Source organism: Notamacropus eugenii, chromosome X (assembly GCF_028372415.1).
Source record: "Notamacropus eugenii isolate mMacEug1 chromosome X, mMacEug1.pri_v2, whole genome shotgun sequence".
NCBI lineage: Eukaryota > Metazoa > Chordata > Mammalia > Diprotodontia > Macropodidae > Notamacropus > Notamacropus eugenii.
The window spans coordinates 84,531,306-84,549,690 of NC_092879.1; positions in this window are offsets into that span (position 1 = coordinate 84,531,306).

Genomic DNA, 18,385 nt, shown 5'->3' on the forward strand with positions numbered 1-18,385 from the left:
CTCTAAGAGGTCCTTAGTAATCAATTAAGAAGAAAAAGTAGAAGACTAGAATAGAAATTCAGAAAAAAACAACCTGGTACTCTGGTGCAGCATTGATTGAATTGAAATTGAAAAGAGCATGCATATTTCTCAGACTTGCGTGGCACATTACTGACTCTTGGGCCTTGATAAAGTTTCTCCATATAACACATATTAACAAAGGGAGTCAGACCATTCAGATCCCAGCCCAAATCTGAAATTCTTACCAGGTTAAAAACATGATCAAAAAGCCCAGTAAACTGCCAGGTTATTTCCTAGTTTACTCTTAGTGACTTCCACCCCAAACCACACGAGAAAGTCAGCAAGAAATATGCCCATTAAAAGAACAAAGGGCCACCAGCAAAACCAGTACACAACAGATATTACTCAGTGGCTGTCTCATCAGGAAAGACCAGAGACATGTGTAAACCACATGTCAAATCTCTCTACTGATGTGAGCAGCGCAAGAGCAGGGCCACTGAGAAAGATCCAAAGAGATTTAGAAAGCCACAAATGGGGAGAGTGGTGGGGAGAAGTAGTCAGGCCTCAAAGTGGACACCTTGAAAGTATTGGGGGAGGAAGGCCCCCTCTGTAGTGAAAAACCCTGAGGGGAAAAATTGTAGAAAGAAACTTCTAGAAAATTGAAATGGTAGCTTAGAAGACTGAAATGGTAAACTTAATAATGGAAGGAGAAAATATGCTACTTGGCAGCCAACAAGCCAGTCAGCCTTTCGGTGTAACAGGCCAAGAACATACGTGTAGCCTGCTCTCCTATGTTTGGAGGCAGTAAGCAGAAGGACCCTAGAAAAAGAGAGACGAGAGTTTAGAAAAGGCACTTTGGTCAAAGCTTCCCCAAGAGGGAAAATTAAAGTCCTAAGGGAAATAGCACCAACAAAAAGGGGCAGAGAAATAAGAAAGACAAAATAAAATTCACTCAGACTCACCAAAAACAAGAAATAGGCCAAACATGAGAACAAATTAGAATAAAATCAAGATGGAAAAAGTAACAAGAACTTCAAGGATATAGAAAACAACTGACCTTAGGTCAAGGGAATTGGATACCTGAAAACCATGATAAATTTAGGTCTAGACATTACATTTCATGAAATAATAAATTAAAATGGGCCCCGGTATATTAGAATTTTGTTCCTGCAAAGTAAAAGATAGAAAGAATCTAGAATTTAAAAAGGAGAGCTCCAAGCATTATCATAGCCAAAAGTCAGAGCTTTCCACATCAAAGAGGAAATAGTGCAAGCATTGAGAAAGTAGCACTGGTCCAAGTAAGTACCAATGAACCACACTGGATAACAAGACCTTGAAGCTTGTACTACAAACAAGAGGAGATCACGGAAAGACCATTATTTCAAACAATCAAAAAACAACAACAACTTACTATGTAAACTTTACTATATGGAAAATATTTTGCATTGTAAAGGTCTTTTTTATACAGGTTAGTGTTCAGGATTAAAAAAAATAAATGGAAAAATTAAATGGAATTTTATTTTCATGACATGACTAATTTTCACAGATCTCAAGATCAGGACAGACCAAAATGGTCCTTTATGCTAATTAGTGCTTGAGCCCTAAAAGCTCTTCAAAACAATCTCTATTTGAGAAAAATGGATTTTTAATGGAATAAGACTTGCAAGTACTTTAGGTAAAATGTTTTAAAATGGACTTTTTAATGGAATAGAACTTTTAGACCAAGGCTAAATGGAACTTTTAAATAACGTGAATCATTTTACATGGAAAGGTAAATTATTTGAGGAAAAGTGGTTTATGGTAGAAGAAACAACTAGGGAGAGGACAAGTGTTCCTCCAGAGCCATCAAAGAGTATTGAAGGAGGTCATGGAGTAGGGACAGGCAGTGATGGTGTTCTGTTCTGAGAGTTTAAAAGGGTGGAGAAAGAGGATGGGGAGGCGGTGAAAGCAAAATACACTAGTGCAGAAAGACGTTATTTCTCATAATTGGGAGGGGCTTTATGAGGAGAAGAAAATATACTTGTAAAATAGAGGAATTGCTGACATGGAGGAGATGAAACTCCACTCCCTTCTACCTCCCTCTCCCCTTGAGAGTTGGTGTCACATGACCTCAAGCTTAAAAAGAGAAAGTTAAAAACTCTATACCCTCTCCCCAGGTCCCATATAATACATGGAGTTCAATGTAAATTAATCTACACTGATAATGGAGAAAGTGAGCTATTATTTCTGATACTTTGGGGTTACCAGGGTATGGAGGAAGGGATAGGTTGGCATCAGATAGCACTCATTCTTATCTGAAACAGACAAAATAGGGCTGTTGAACTTGCCCCCACACTTGAAAACCTTTGCTTTTTCTAGTGAAAAACATCCCTGCCTAGCTATTTTGTAAGTTATCTCTCCTCCTTTCCATGACTAAACACTTTGAAGAAAGCTCTACGTACAGTTTGGTGCCTAAAACTTCTTTTCTTCTCAGTTTTCTTCTAAACCCTGAATTCTGGCTTTGTGACTCATAGGAGTCTTGAAATATTGTATATAACTTTATAGGAAAGAGGGATTTCCCAGAATGTCAAAAAGTTATTCCAATAGCACCCTTATGTTCATTCTCTTCTGGGGAGGGTAGGGCAAGATGATGTACTATTTGAATGCTTTACACGTGGTTTTGGGTTTTTTGTTTGGTTGGTTATGTGAGTATTTTGTATCTTCTCCACTCTCTATGTGGTAAAATAAAGGTTTCTCTGTACCCTCCAATATACATTTAGTACCTTGAGCTATTATGGGAACTTGGGACTCCGTTACCTTCATTTGGGGAAATTTAGACCGAAGCTATAACATGAGTACTTGTAAATTTCATAAAGAGGAAGAGATAAGTTGTTAGTAGATTTTCCCCAGAATTCAACTGAAACTGCCCTCTCCCTGGTTATATGATCTCTTCTTACTAAATCTCAGGCTTTTTCCCTGCCCCTCTCCCTCTTCTTGACCTCTCTGAGGCCTGGGAATGATCTTCATCACACTATTTTGAATATTCTCTCCTGTCTAGGTTTTTGTGGTATTGTTTTCTCCTGACTCTTCTCCTACTTGTGATTGCTCTTTGTCAGTGTCTTTTGCTGGGTTTTTTTTCCAGGTCATGTCCATTAACCAGGGTGGATTGCCCAAGACTTTCTATCTAGTCTTCTTTTCTCTCTCTACTCATATCTATCTTGGTAATATTTTGTCACCTCCTATGGATTCAGTTATCATCTCTATGCAAATGATTCTTGAATTGATCTATTTATCCAGCCCTAGAGATCCTCTCCAAGTACCCATTGAGAGAATCTCAAATCATATGTCCCATTTGGACTTCTCAGACTCAGCATGTCCAAAAAAGATCTCTGTTATCTTTCCCAATTAACTTTCTTTTCCCAATTTCTAGATTACTATTTAGGGTACCACCATTTTCACAGTCATCTAGGTGTCATCTTATATACTTCTCACTTATATACTCAACCCACATACACATCATCCAATCTAGTACCAAGTCTTATCATTTTCATCTTCACAATATCATTCACATATGTTATTTACATTCACACATCTACCACCTTGGTACAGGGGCCCTTCTGGTTGGCCTCCTGGCCTCAAGTGTCTCCACTCCAGTTCATCCTCCACTGAGCTGCCACGTCACCCCCTGCCCCTCCTAGGAATCCCTAGTGATTCCCTGTTACAATATCCATTAGCAAATATTTAAATGGTTTCTAAAAGCACTTCACAACTTCACTTCTTTCTTACCTACCTGCACTCTCTCTGAGTCATTCTATATGATCCAGAGACATCGTCCCTTCTTGTTGCTCCTCTTCCATGAAATTCTATTTCCCAACTCTGTGCCTTTTCACTGGCTGCTATGATGGGTATGCTTTCCCTCCTCATCTCTGTCTTCGGCTCTCCCAGGGTTCCTTCACAACCCAGCTCAAAATCCATTTTGCCAAAGTGTCTCCCAGTACTTGCACCCAGCCCCCACTAGTACCTCCCCCTTGAGAATACTTTTGATGTATATATCTTGTATATAGTGTTAGATATTGTTTCCCCTATGAAACGTAAGCTTCCTGAGGGCAGGGACATTTTTTGTCCTTCTTAGTTGTGCCTGTAAGTGCTTAATAATTATTTGATGAGATGATGACAACAAATAAAGGCACAGACAAGCAGGTCAATGTTGGAAGTAATACGGATTTTTATATACACATCTATTGTTTGTTAAGAAGCAAGCAGAAGTAGAAATTCATGATTACATATTACATTTTCCCTTTCCATGTTTTGCTGTGTTTATAATATGGATGTGTTCTTTATTAGTATTTAAATTCAGAATAAAATATTAAATCAAAACCATTTAAATTAATAATAGTGGGCCTAGTTTGTCATTCCATACTACAAGTTTTTGCAGACATCGCAACAAACCAAAATGACCATTTCTGCTAATTAGTTCTTGAATCTTAAAAAGTCTTTTCAAAGAATGTTGCACTTTCCATGAAAGTGTTTTGTTTCATTTTTGGAATAAAAATATAAACACTGTATGACCTTAAAAATACTTTTCTGCCCAAAAATATAATATACCTGGTTATGTTCACGGGATGAATGATCGGTCTATACTGATTGAAACAGTTTACATTTTCTCCTGAATATTAGTGTAAATACAATGAAGCCTATGAAGGGAGTTGCCATTCAGATTTCCCACTATTGAAAATTATAATAATGTTTGGTAATTGGTATCAATGGAAACATACATAAAACAATTTGAAATAATGGACTTTAGGGGATGCATTGTACACACTAATCAGGGCCCATGTAAACTTCATTACATTAAATGCCTTTTGAAAAATATTCATCCAGTAAATACCATACATTTTGTGTGCCTGGATACTAAAACTTTCAACCAGACACACTTAGTAGGGTCTTGGGGTTGACTTGATACACCGACTAGAAATGAAATTAAAACACCTTCCGTCAAGAGCTGACACAAAGTACACTTGCAGCTCCAAACCAATCTCTGAAGCCCAGGAGTCAGAGGATGGGGAAATGCAGCATATGGTGTGTGAGAATCACACCGATCCTTAGAACTCAGTTTCTTTCACAGAAAGTGCCCAACACCTCTGAATGTCTCCCACATCTGGCATTGTTTTGATAAAATATCCAGATGATGAACTGAGTTTTTCCTTTCTTTCCAGCTGTTTCTTCAGGCCAGTCTTTGGCAAATTGGTAGGCCATCTGGGCCCTCCAGATCCACAGAAGGGACCTGCTTCATTACTTGACCTGTTCTGCCTTCAAACCAGTCCTGGCCAGCCCGTGGAAATGTTCACCTAAGTCCTAAGGAAACCCTCTGCATTTCTCTTTGTCTCTTATTATTAAAATGACACACATTTCAGGTTGCATGCCTCTTTCTGCTACTTCCAAGACAATAGATTAGGGGTAGACACATACGTGATGAAATAGATCAGCAGTATTGAAGGCCAGCCACACACTCCAGCCAGCCAACCAGTAGGCTTCTTTTAAATTTGAGAAAGGGTGTTTACTAAGTCGTCCTATAAAGTTACTACAAAATATCCCTCCAGATATGTAGAGTGAACTTTAGAGATGGTGAATGAAGGTGAATCACATGCAGAAAGGGCAGAGTGACTCCCTTCTAGAGACATGTCTCCTGTGATGACCTTCCTGAGTTGGTATTTGACCTCAGTGTGTCTTCTGGTCCTCTAGATACATTCGTTGCTTTTGATTGATGTTGGAGGTGAGGAGGATGAGAAAAGGATCTTCTTCAAGATCAACTGGATGCTTTTGGTGCTTGCCTGAAACAACTGCTAAAACTTCCCTGCTATTAAAAGCCTCCAGCAATTGTGGTTAGCCAATCAGCTCTTACATTCCTGGCCCAAGTAAAAGAAAATTGACTGGAGGAAAAGGATCACAGGATACATGCATATTTTTAAGACCCTAACCATGTCTACTGATGATTGATTGCTAAGCAAGGGTCTTGGAGCCTGAGCTCCCCTCTCTTCATTTGAATAGATCTTTTAGTTTTATGAACTGAGCACCCATGTAATTATTTAGTGTTAGCAAGATGTCTCTCCCACTGATATGCCTCAGCCTCTGGGATTAGCTTCCATTTATACTAGAGATAAGTAGATATAGAAATAGATAGAGATGTTAGAGTTAACTATACCTAGATATAGAGATAGGCATATATTTATATATAAAGATATGTTATATATTGATTATAACATATACATATGTGTTTGTGATAAAAGCCATCTTGGAGCTCAATAGAAACTTTTCTTTTTAAAGATGACATTCAGAAGGAGGCTCAGCCTCTTTTTATGGCTGGGAATGTGACCACTCACACATGTAGATCGCGTATACACCTTTGCTGCTGGACACCTGATAGCACAAGTGATAAGAAACCATTGCTACATACTATTCTAAAGAGTAGGTGTTTTATCTACACACATATTTTAGGTGTGTTTAATATTTGGGTGTAAAGGGAAGGGGATTTGGGGGTGTATGATCACCATAATTTTTCAATATATTTCAATATATTATGAAGAGTAGGTTTTATCTGTCTTGTAAAGGAACCGTATATGGAGAAGAGTAGTATTTATAAATTTTTCAAAATGTTTTCATCCGAGAATTTCATGGTATCACCCTGACCTAGGCTCAGCTCCTGCCTCTGGTATTTTCCAGGTCTGTAAGCATGGGTAGTTCCCTTAAGCTCTCTGAGTTACATACTCCAGTCCATGTGCTATGAAATTCCCCTTTCCCTTGAGCAGTCTGATGTATTCAACCCATCACCAAAGGAGTTGGGAGGGTGCAGTTGGTAACATCAGCTCTCTCTTATTAAATGACAGGTGTTTCATAGTCACTTCTTCTTGGCCTTATATCCAGGTGTCTTTGGTTGTAGAATGGTACCACAAAGAGAGGAAGCAGTCTTCCTTTATGGCCTATACTGGTGTACAGAGTTATTAATTATTTAATTTAAGGTCATAGCACTTAGTCCACACTGTCTGTAACTTACAGTAGCAGTTGACACTCTTTATCCATATATATGGCAGCCAGCATTGGAAACAAGCTGAGATGACTGTTAAGCTTCAAAGTGACTTTGGAGAGAGTTAGACATATATAGTATGGGAACAGGGTCATCAGAGGTTTAGAGGAGTGGGAGAAGGAATAGTAAAGAAAGGCTGGGAGAAAAAAGGAGCAGAAGATGGAGTGCAGGATCCCTGAGGGGCCCTTAATTAACATTCTTTAATGACCTCTATGATCCTATGGCCATTCTTCTTTTTGGGCCTCATTTTCTCTCTGTGTAATATGTTTGGACTTGATGATATATCTCTCAGGATGATCCTTCCCTAATTGCTTAGCTTGGTGCGATTTCTACTCCTGGAAGAAAGGCAGTTGAGAGGAGCAAAGGAAATATTCCATCTTCCTATGCAGCCTATCAGGGCAGGTTGGTGTTTTCTTCTCCCTTTCTCCTTCTCTTTTGTGCTTGGTTTGACCTGGAGATTTCCATTTGGAGCTGGCCTTAGAGACCAGGTGGCCAAGGAGTCACTGGGAAACAAGACAACTTCAAGTCTTGAAGTTATAACACTCCCTTCCTGCCCCCACCCCACATCTCCAAAAGTGAAATTTCTAACCTAGACTTTGCAACAAGGATATTTTTAGCAGTGCTCAGTATTCCCCCTGGGATGTGAGGAAGAGATGGAAAACAGGTCATTTGGTAGCAGTGTCACTTACAATTAGATGTAATGGGGCTAAACAGCAGACTGGCTCTGGCTTGGAGCAAGGGGATCTGGGACTGGGGGTTCAATTAGCTTCTTGTCTCAGGTTCTTTGTGCCTCCATCCCAGAAGCCAGTGGAAAATCCCTTGAGCCTTATATCTGATTCATATCGAGTGTCTTCCCAAAAGGGGACAGAAAGTTATTTAGCACAGTGTACGTTATGTTTATTTCCTCCACACCAAAGAAGCGTTTAAAACACAAAAGACTCCTAAGCACATAGTACTTAAAACAGTATATGGAAATTGATGATCTTCTCCAAGGGAGTTGATTCATTAAAACTAAGTCCTGCTAAGTGGGATTGTTACATTCTATTTCACCACCTCATTGTACCCTGTGCAAATAACTCCCTCAAGATCCATGTCTTTTGGCAAGCTAGGCCAAGACTTGGGCCAAGCCTCACATCAGGTATTCGTTAGTCCCTTGGAATCACATTTTTAGGAGATAGGGGGGGCACCCTGCCCCGATCTAAGTATGGTTGGAGCTACCTAAGGAATTCAACGTCTTCTGCGTTTCCCAAAACACTCACAAAAAGGACATCTCCGATGATCACCTAATCTCAGGGAAAGAAAAACAAAGCAGATGAAGCATGCAAGGGCCCAAGGCCTAGCCCCATCTCATCAAGGCAGCACGTGTTCTCATTTCCATGTGTGAACAGCCAGCACGGATAGGTTTGGAGAGAGGGAGAAGAGGCATCCCTTCCTCTCAAATCCAAGGGAGCCTCACAGAGTGTCACATGCTCAGCAAATACAGAAGAAGAAAGTGGAAGAAGTTGTCTCCCTTTAATGTGTACCAGATGGGCAGTTCTTTCAACTCAATGGCTGATGGAAGGGGTTTTGCTCCATTATCCCAAAGCACAAGTACTTTAATCCTCAGGCCCCAACCATCATGAAGTAGTCAGGGATGCTTAGTTTGGGTCTATGGATACTCCATTGGGGGTGTACCAGAGAATATCAACGGGCTTCTCATCACCTCCATTGTATATCTAGTCCCTTACAAAATATTAAAAATCCAGCCACATCAATTCCAATGCATAAACCAATAGAAAGGGAATTGTAATTGCCCACCATATTGCTTATATTTTTAAAGAAAGTGGCTCAGGACAGCATCTTGGGAGACACTTCTGGTAAAGAGGCATGGCAGAGATAAAGAGACAGAAAAAGAGTAATCAGATAGAACCAGAAGCAAGAAAGAAAACAAAGTTAAAGACACCCAGAGAGGAAAGGATATACTGGAAGAGATGGTGTTGAGCAGCGTCAGGGGATGCAGAGAGCTCAAGCGAGATAACAATAAGTGAGAGACAATTTGATTTGGCAATTCATAGATTGTTGATAACCCACCTCAGACACAGAAGGTTCAGTTGAATGATGAGGTCAAGAGAGGGAGAGGAAAGGCTAAAGAGACACTGATTGCCAGGGTTTTTTTTTGCAAATTTAATTGAGAAAGGAAGGAAGGAAGGAAAGAAGGAAGGAAGGAAGGAAATAAGCATTTACTAATCACCTACTATGTGTCAGGCACTGTATTAAGTACTTCACAAATTTTATCTTAATTGACTTTCACAACAGTTCTGGGAGATAGGTGTCTTATTATCCTTATGCATAGTTGAAGAAACTGAGTCAGACAGAGGTTAAAGTGACTTGCCCAGAGTCACAGAGCTAGTAAATGTCAGAGGTCAGAAGTTAACTCAGGTCTTCTTGACTCCAGGCCCCGTGCTCTATCCAATGTATCACCTAGCTGAATTTTGAAAGCAAAGGAGAGACAGAGAATAATTGCTGGTGGGCATGGTAGGATCTAGCAAGAGATGGGGGTGGGACATAAACAGCAGGGAAAGTCAGTAGATGGAGAGAAGTTGAGAGAGAGTATGGTGTGGAGGAAATAAATACAACGTACACTGTGCTAAATAACTTTCTATCCCCTTTTGGGAAGACACTCGATATGAATCAGATATAAGGCTGAAGGGATTTTCCACTGGCTTCTGGGATGGAGGCACAAAGAGCCTGAGACAAGAAACTAATTGAATCTCCAGTCCCAGATCCCCTTGCTCCAGACCAGAGCTGGTGGGGACAATCTGCTACAGAGGACAAGAGAAGATGGGATCAAGGGTGCACATAGAAGGGTTGGCATCTTAGAGCAGAAGGGCTACTTTGTCATTAAAGTAAATGAGAAGGTAGTTGGAGGCAATATCAGATGGATGTGAAAGCAAGAGGAAATTCTTAGTGAATGACCTCCATTTTTTTGGTGATGTGTGAGGCAGTGTTCTCACCAGAGAGAATTGGGAGAAATATGTTGTAGGAGGCCTGAGGAGACAATAAAATGTTTGTAATAGCTGCTGTGGAGGGAGCGGGAAAGGGAATCAATTAAAAAGAATGATAGGATGGCTTTGCCCTTCAGTGCCCAGCTGGGATTAGCAAGCATCGACTTGTGGTGAACCCAGTCAGCAGGGTTCCTTGATTTCCTCCATTTCTGTTCAGTAGCAGCATGGGAGAAGGCATCAAGAAGGAAAAGGGCAGGAATAATCCAAGGGTAGGATTCGCCAGAGTGGTAGAACAAAGGGACGAGGGATTCAAGAACAGGTTGTAAGTGTGGAGTTGAGCTGCTTCACCAAAGGGTCACAGTTGAGAAGGGAGAAAAGTGTAACCAGTTCAGGGATGATAACCTGGAAAAGTATGGAGGGATGGAGGCAGAAAAGTAATTGTGAGACTAAAGAATAGTTTTAGGGGGTATAAGATACAATGGAAAGAAAAAAGATTTTGATAAAAGAAGATGAAATTCTTGACTTTGGACTAGAATATTTGTGTGTCATACAAGGATATGACTGTTTCTATGTATAGATGATTAAGCAGTGGAGGAGTAAATGATGCCAATTGAATAGACTGAGGACTTGGAAGGCAGTGGTTTTGTGGGAGTAAGGATATGTACATTGAAGCTCTCTAGAATGAAGGCAGCATGTCTTTGACATGTTAGCTCTTCAGCTTCAGAAAGGCAGACATCATGCCCCTCCAGAAGTCTTGGGAGTGGGGTGGGGGGCATGACCTACTCAGCCTCCCTGGCAGTGGCATTCATCATTTCAGGAAACCCTTAGTGACAGGAAATATCTTTTATGCTTTCATCCATCACCTTGCTGGTCATGACCTCCATCCCCAAATGACTTGGTGGTTTTAGGTTTGGCTTATTTCTGTTCCTGCTGGTTTGCCCCCAGTAAAATGGAAGCTCTATGTGGGTGGGAGCTGTTTGACTTTAGCCTTTGTCTCCCTAGTCCAATCTGGCACATAGTAGGCCCTGATAAATGTGTGTTTGGTAGCATTGAATGATGACAGGTGCTGGGAGAGAAAGTCTTCAGTATATCTTAAGTTTGTCCAAGGTGGGTAGTGGGGTGGAGATAGACAGACACCATGGCTAACTTTTCACGAGCTGATCTGGGCTGCAAAAGAGACATGAAGTTGTGAATAAAATTGATAAAGGGAGGCCCTTCTGAGCTGGATCCACTGAGGTAGAAATTAGCTGGCATGGCCTGCTGACTGAAAATACCTGATCAGTTGACTGTTAAATCTCAAGAGCCCACAACAAACCTAAAGAACCAAGGTATAATAGAAGGAGTTTGTGATTTCTTATCAGAGGCCCAGGTTCCAATCCCAGCTTTTCTACTTACTGTTGGGGTATAGTGGAAAAAGTGTTGGCCTTGGTGTTGGGACACTTCCAGATTCAAATCTGAGTCCCTTTACTTCTCTGGGATTCAGATTCTTTGTTTGCTGAAAGGGTTGGGCTAGACTTCTGAAGACCCTGACAGCCGGGACTCTTAGTCACTAAATTATACCAGTAGATTAGAAGCTACTCCAGGCAAGGGGGGATTCTGTTTAACAGGCTTTGAAGGAACAGGGCCATATGTGTTGGGCCACCAATTGAGCCTCTATCTTGGTCTCCTGGTCTTCTCTCTTAAGCCACAGATGCATACCATGGGGAACCACTATTTACAGTTCTTTGCGAGAAGCCTGCTTATGTAATTAGAAAGAGGCCTCTGGGCTCCACCCAGCAGCTGTGTACTGGGCTTTCCCTGGCAAGACCTCATTTGCTCCAGGAATGTAGCAGTGCTGGCTGACACCATTCCCCTTATTTACCAAGTCAGGAAATTGAGGGTCAAAGCTTATAGAACCCAGTCTAGAACTCAGATGTATTGACTAATCTTCAGGTCTTCAAGTTTCTACTCTATAACAATATCCCTCTCTGGAGACCAGACTCTCAGAGTCCAATATAGGTCCTGCCTCCATTAAAAATAATAAGACAAAATAAAGATATTGGAGAAAAGCTTTACATGGAAAATTTCCCAAGAACTTATCTTGGGCTCTCCAGGGCACCGACCAAGAGATAGCTCCCAACTGGCTGCGTGACCCTGGAAAAGTCACACCCTTTCTGTACTGCTGGCAACTGGAGCAGGTGCTGAACTGCACTGACAGAAGGAACACTTCCTCATCTTGACCTCCTTATATTGAGGACATCGTAGATCTGGCTAGTCCTCCCCCCAAAAAAAGTCATCATAAGAACCCATTTGGCCTAACTACTTACAAAGTACATTACCAGCTAAGGAGATGCAAATGAAATGAGAATTAGAGAAGATAAACTAAAATGATAACATTCTGTTTGGGTTGTGGGAAGAGGAGTCACATGGAGGGTTCTTGGTAGACAGGAATTGGTCTGACTATGTAGGCCTGCCTTGGAGACACAGAACCAAGGGAGACCGCATGACAAATAAGGAAACAAAAATGGACATGGCAGTGAAATATCAAGCAATTGGAGGGTAGTAGTGAGTGAGGGTGCTAAAGATACCAGGAAGGGAGGAAAGATCTTTTGTTGGCTGTTAGATAGCAATGAAGCTGAGTTGGAAAGGGAGCTAGGAGTTCCAACAGGCAAAGGTGAGGAGGGAGGATATTGCAGGCAACAGAATTAAAAGATTTGTGGGACACCCTGTGGCAAGTAGGAAGGTTTGGTTGGACCATAAATAACAAGAGTGGAATGTAATATAAAATCAGTCTGGAAAGATAGGTTGGAGCTTTTAATTACAGATAGAGGGAGTTGTATTTTAGTCTAGAGACAAGAGGGAGCCATTGAAGTTTCTTGAGCAGGGATGTGACATGGTCAGATACAGAATTTAGGGAAATCATGGTGGCAAATAAGAGGAGGATAAATGGGAGTTGTGATGGACTTGAGGCAGGGAGGTCATTGAAATGACTATTGGAAAAATCCATGCAAGACATTATACCAGACCATGGCTTGAACTGGCTCATACCATTTTGATTGCCATTCCTCTATTGGAACTATACTCTCAGGAAAGAAATAAAATGCCATGTAAAGATGGTCATGCTACGAAATGATAAAAACTGGAAACAAGGTAGTTGGGAAATGGCCGCATAGACTCTGGGGCTATCGTTAACGAATAACCAAAATGAGCAACATAAGGATGTACATATTATAGAATCTGAGAGGCAGAAGGGACATCAGAGTTTGTATATGCCTAGCCATGTGTGGAACTGTAACATGCCTGTCAAGGGGTCAGTCACCTGGCTGCTGCCTGAAGCCCTTCAGAGGGGGAAACCTCCTGGGGGTCTGCATAAGCATTTATAAAGACATATGCTTGTTGTGAGATGATAGGGGTTGAGAAAACCTTTAGAGCTTCCCTCAAGCTAGAATCATAGACTTAGAGCCAAAACAGACGTCAGCAGCCCAGACATGGAAGGAATGCCTCCCAGAACCAGAATCCCTGACAAGGTATCTGGGTAAGTCACATATATAACACCGGAATTGTTTAAAAACATACAGTTGTGTTGCTGTGACTTCATGACTTCCTCCATGTGGGTGGCCTCTCCAGTAGTGCAGTAGCAGCTCCCTCTTGACCTCATCACATTGATTTAAATCCTCCACACTGGGTCCTCTCAATGTCTGGGAGGCCTTCCTCTGGATCATATACCATTCTCTGTGTATCAGGCCATATGAATCACAAATGGTTATAGATAGATAGATAGATAGATAGATAGATAGATAGATAGATAGATAGATAGATAGATAGATAGATAGATGATAGATACAGATATAGATATACACACACATATATACATATACATATATACACACATATACACATATATGCATATATATACACATATACACATACACACACATAAACAAAGATGGAAGGGGATTTAGAATGTGTTTCTCCTAAGCTGATAATGTAATATTTATATGTAGCCTATAGGCTTCATAAGAGAGAAACTTTGCCACTTTAAAAAAAAGTTTTCTTGGTGGGTTACTGAATTTAAGCATGGGAAGTTACCTCAGCAGCCACTCATTCTGGTCCATGCCCCAAAAGAAGGAAAGAATGAAACAAGCATTTATGAAGTGCCTACTATGTGCTAGGCACTGTGCTAAACACTTGACAAATACTGTTATTTAATCCTCACAACAACTGTGGGAGGTAAGTGCTATTACTACCTCCATTTTATAGCTGAGCAAACTGAGAGAGGCAGAGGTTAAATAATTTGTCCAGGATCTCACAGCTGGTAAGTGTCTGAGATCAGATTTGAACTTGGATCTACCTGACTGCAAGCCCAGCACTCTGTCCATTGCAGCTGCCACCTAGCTGTTTTTGTAGCATTACATCCAGCGCATAACCATCCAGCCCCTGCCTCCCAAGGCAGCCCTTTCCCCTTTTGGAGGGTTCCTGATGTAAGGAAGCTTTTCTTGACCTTAGTCCAAGACCATTTCTGTGCCATCCGCACATTTCTCTCCTCTTTCTTTCCTCTGGAGCCAAACAGAACAAGTGTGATCCCTCTTGCACATGACATCCTACTTGAAAGCAGCTCTCATGTCCCCTCTCTCAAGTCTCGCCTAGTACAAACTTGATCCATGCAGCTTGGCTTCCAGGCCCTCCCCAACCCGGTGGCCCTCCTTCAGGACGCTCCATATGATCAATATCCTTTCTCAGCTGCTGTGGCCAGGATTACAGGCACCACTGCGCATGTCATCTGACTAGGGCAGAATACTTGGGGATTAAGGAGTCCTCCTTCTTGGAAGCATGTCTCTTAACCCTGCACCAAATTGCAGGTACCTTATCACGCTTACTCATATTGAGTTTACAGCCCATTAAAATCCTCAGATCTCCTCATGCTTCACCCATCTTTTACTTCTGAGGCCAATTTTTTTGAACCCAGCCATACAACTTGACGTTTTGCCCAATTGTGTTTCCTTATTTTATTCAGCCCAATAATCTAGCCTGTCAAGATCTTTTTGGCTCCTGACTTTGTCATCTTTTGTGTTGACTATCCTCAGCTGTATGTCATCTGAAAATATGAAGATATGAAGCCCAAGTTTTGGAAGAATATGTTCAGTGGCAGAGGACCACATTCCAGGACACTCTTGGTGATCTCATCTAAAGGAGACATTATTGATGGCTGCTCTTCGCTCCTAGCCATTGAACTATGTCCAAATCCTCCTAATTGTTCTCTCTCCGTCTTTTCTCAAAAAATAACATCAGATACTTGATGAAACACGATGCTAACAATGAGATAAACTATTTCAACAGCATTTCCTTGATCTACTCGTTGTTCTTTGTGGTGCCACCTGTTCTTGATGAAGTTGTGCACACTCCATGATCACTGCTTCCTTTTGACATGTCCACCAACCATCCCTTTAATAATCCATTTTTAAATCTTTCCAGGAATCAAAGTCAAGCTCTCTCTTTAAAAAATGGACACTAATTTTTCTGCAATCCTACAATATCTAGACAGATAACACAAAAGTTGTAGGATGCTGTTGCTGAGTAGTCATTTTTAGTCATGTCTGACTCTTCATGATCACTTTTTCAGGGTTTCCTTAGTGAAGACACCGAAGGGTTTTGCCATTTCCTTCTCCAGCTCATTTTACAGATTAGAAAAATGAAGCGAACCAGGTTAAGTGACTTGCCCAGCGGCAACAACACATAGCTACTAAGGCCATATTTGAACTCAGGTCTTCCTGACTCCAGGCCCACCTTTCTCTCCACTGTGCCACCTAACTGCACTTTCTTCTTTTAGAGATAGATAAACCTAACACCTAAATAAGAAGGGAGATGATCTCCTATTGAAAAGAGTCTTGTAAAATTTTAACTTGAAAGAACCTGCAGCATTTTTTAATGAGACTCCTCAAATACTAAAAATGGATAATCAGCTTATAATAGAATATTATATTTCCTATGTCTTTAATTCCTCCCCTTTCTTCCTTCCTTCCTTCCTTCCTTTCTTCCCTACCATCTATAAGGTTTACAAAATGCTTTATAAATACTATCTTATTTAATCTTCACAATAATTCCTTCTAGAAATGCAGAATGCAGACTGTCTATAACATACTGTCTTAGGGAGTTGTGACTTAGCTCTGTTATTAGAGGCATGATTTGATTCCAGGCCCAGTACTTTATTCATTATGCCATGCTCTTTCCAACAAGGAGAGGTATGCCAAAATTTGTAGGAAGCCTCTGAAGCAGTCATTAGAGGAAAATGCATTTTTAACATTCATATTAAAAGAAAGAAAAGACTATGAAATTGAGCATGCCACTTTAAAAAATACAACAGCTAGAAATAAAAAATCATCCAGTTAATAATCCCTTAAAATACACAAAAGTAGAAATTTTGAAAATCAAGAAAAACTTCAAACAAGACTACTAAGCTGATGAATGAAATATTTAATTCAACAATGATTTAGTAAGAGCAAACAATGAAAGAAAAATTAAATTTGCAACATAAAAATTAATAAGGGGCATTCCACAACAAATAGAGAAAAAATAAAGTTTGATTTTCAACATTTCTACTTGTGCTTATGAACTGTTGAACTTCTAAGGTTTTTCAGTTGTGTGCTCAGTTTGCATCTCTTTCTCTCTCTCCCCCCTCTCTCCTCTCCCTCCCTCTCTCCTCTCCCTCTCTTTTATTAATATGAATCTTGGAAGATGTGAGTTGTTATGAGGACTACGTTGCACAAATTTTGCTAAGTAGACTTTGGTATTGTTAACACAAGAGGCTAGATGGTAGTGGCTACTACAGGGAACCGATGGATAAAATTGAGGATTTGAGGAAGAAACTATGTGCAGGAAAAGGGGCTAGTAGAGATAGTCTTTGAGTCAGGATGCCTTGGGTTCACACTGTTCCTCTGACACATACTAGTTGTGGGCAAGTCACTTAACCTTTCAGGGCTCATAGGTGACTGAAGCACTGTTACAGAATAGTTGTCCATCTGTGCTGGTGGTGGTGAGGGGGAAGGTTTGTCACTGGAAGTGTCTACAGTGCTGAGGTCAGAGGGGACTACTCCCCTTATAAAAGTCATCATTAAGAAAACAGCATACCTTCAGGGTCAGAGTACATGATCTGCTACCAGCCAAATCTGGCTTCAGATTTTCATATCCCACTCTTAACACTTTTCAGCTTGGTTAAAGTTAGGGCAATTGTATTTTCAACCTCCCTCTGAGCTCCAAATTTAACCTGTATTGACTGGCTCTTTGAAATCAATTCGTTTTTAGGCATTCCTTAACCACACCTTTAATATTCACCTTTAGAATTTTGCTTGAAATTCAAGTCAGGCTCTCCTTCCTTAAAAAAAAAGGCAGGACCACAAATGTTCATGGGAACCAGGCTCAGATCATTTTTACATCCTTACGACTCTCCTCGACATTGTCAACAATCAACTACTAGTAATGTGATACTAGTTTGAGAGGTGAAAAGATCCATATAGGTCTAATCTAGCCTCTTCATTTCATTTTTTTTAAGTATATGTAAAAAATTTTAACATGTTTTTTTTTTTCAAAATTTGAGTTGCAAATTCTCTCCATCTCTCCCCCTCATTGAGAAGGGAAGTAAATTTGATACAGATTGTTCATGTGCAGTCATGCAAAAGATATTTTCTTATTAGTCACGTTGTGAAAGAAAACAGTCAAAAAAGAAGAAAAATTATGAAAGTAAATGAAAGTATGCTTCGATCTGCATTTAGACTTCATTAATTATTTCTCTGGAGATGAACAGCATTTTTCATCGCGAGTACTTCCGAGTTGCCTGGGATCACTGTATTGCTGAGAACAGCTAAGTCATTCACAATTGATCATCTACAATAATGTTCTTACTGTGTACAATGTTCTCCTGGTTCTGCTTACTTCACTTTCCATCAGTTCATGTTCTGGTTTTTCTGAAATCTGCCTGCTTATCATTTTTTATAGCACAAGAGTATTCCATTGCAACCATATTCCACAAATTGTTCGGCCATTCCCCAATTAATGGGTATCCCCTCAATTTCCAATTCTTTGCCACCACAAAAAGAGCTGCTATAAATATTTGTGTACAAATAGGTCCTTTTCCTCTTTTTTTCTCTTTGAGATACAGACCTAACAGTGATATTGCTGGATCAAGGTGTACATACAATTTGATTGCCCTTTGAGCATAGTTCCAAATTGCTCTCCAGAAAAGTTGGATCATTTCACAACTCTACCAACAGTGCACCAATGTCCCAAATTTTTCACATTCCTTCTTTTCTATCATATTAGCCAACCTGACAAGTGTGAGGTGGTACCTCTGAGATGTTTTAATTTGCAT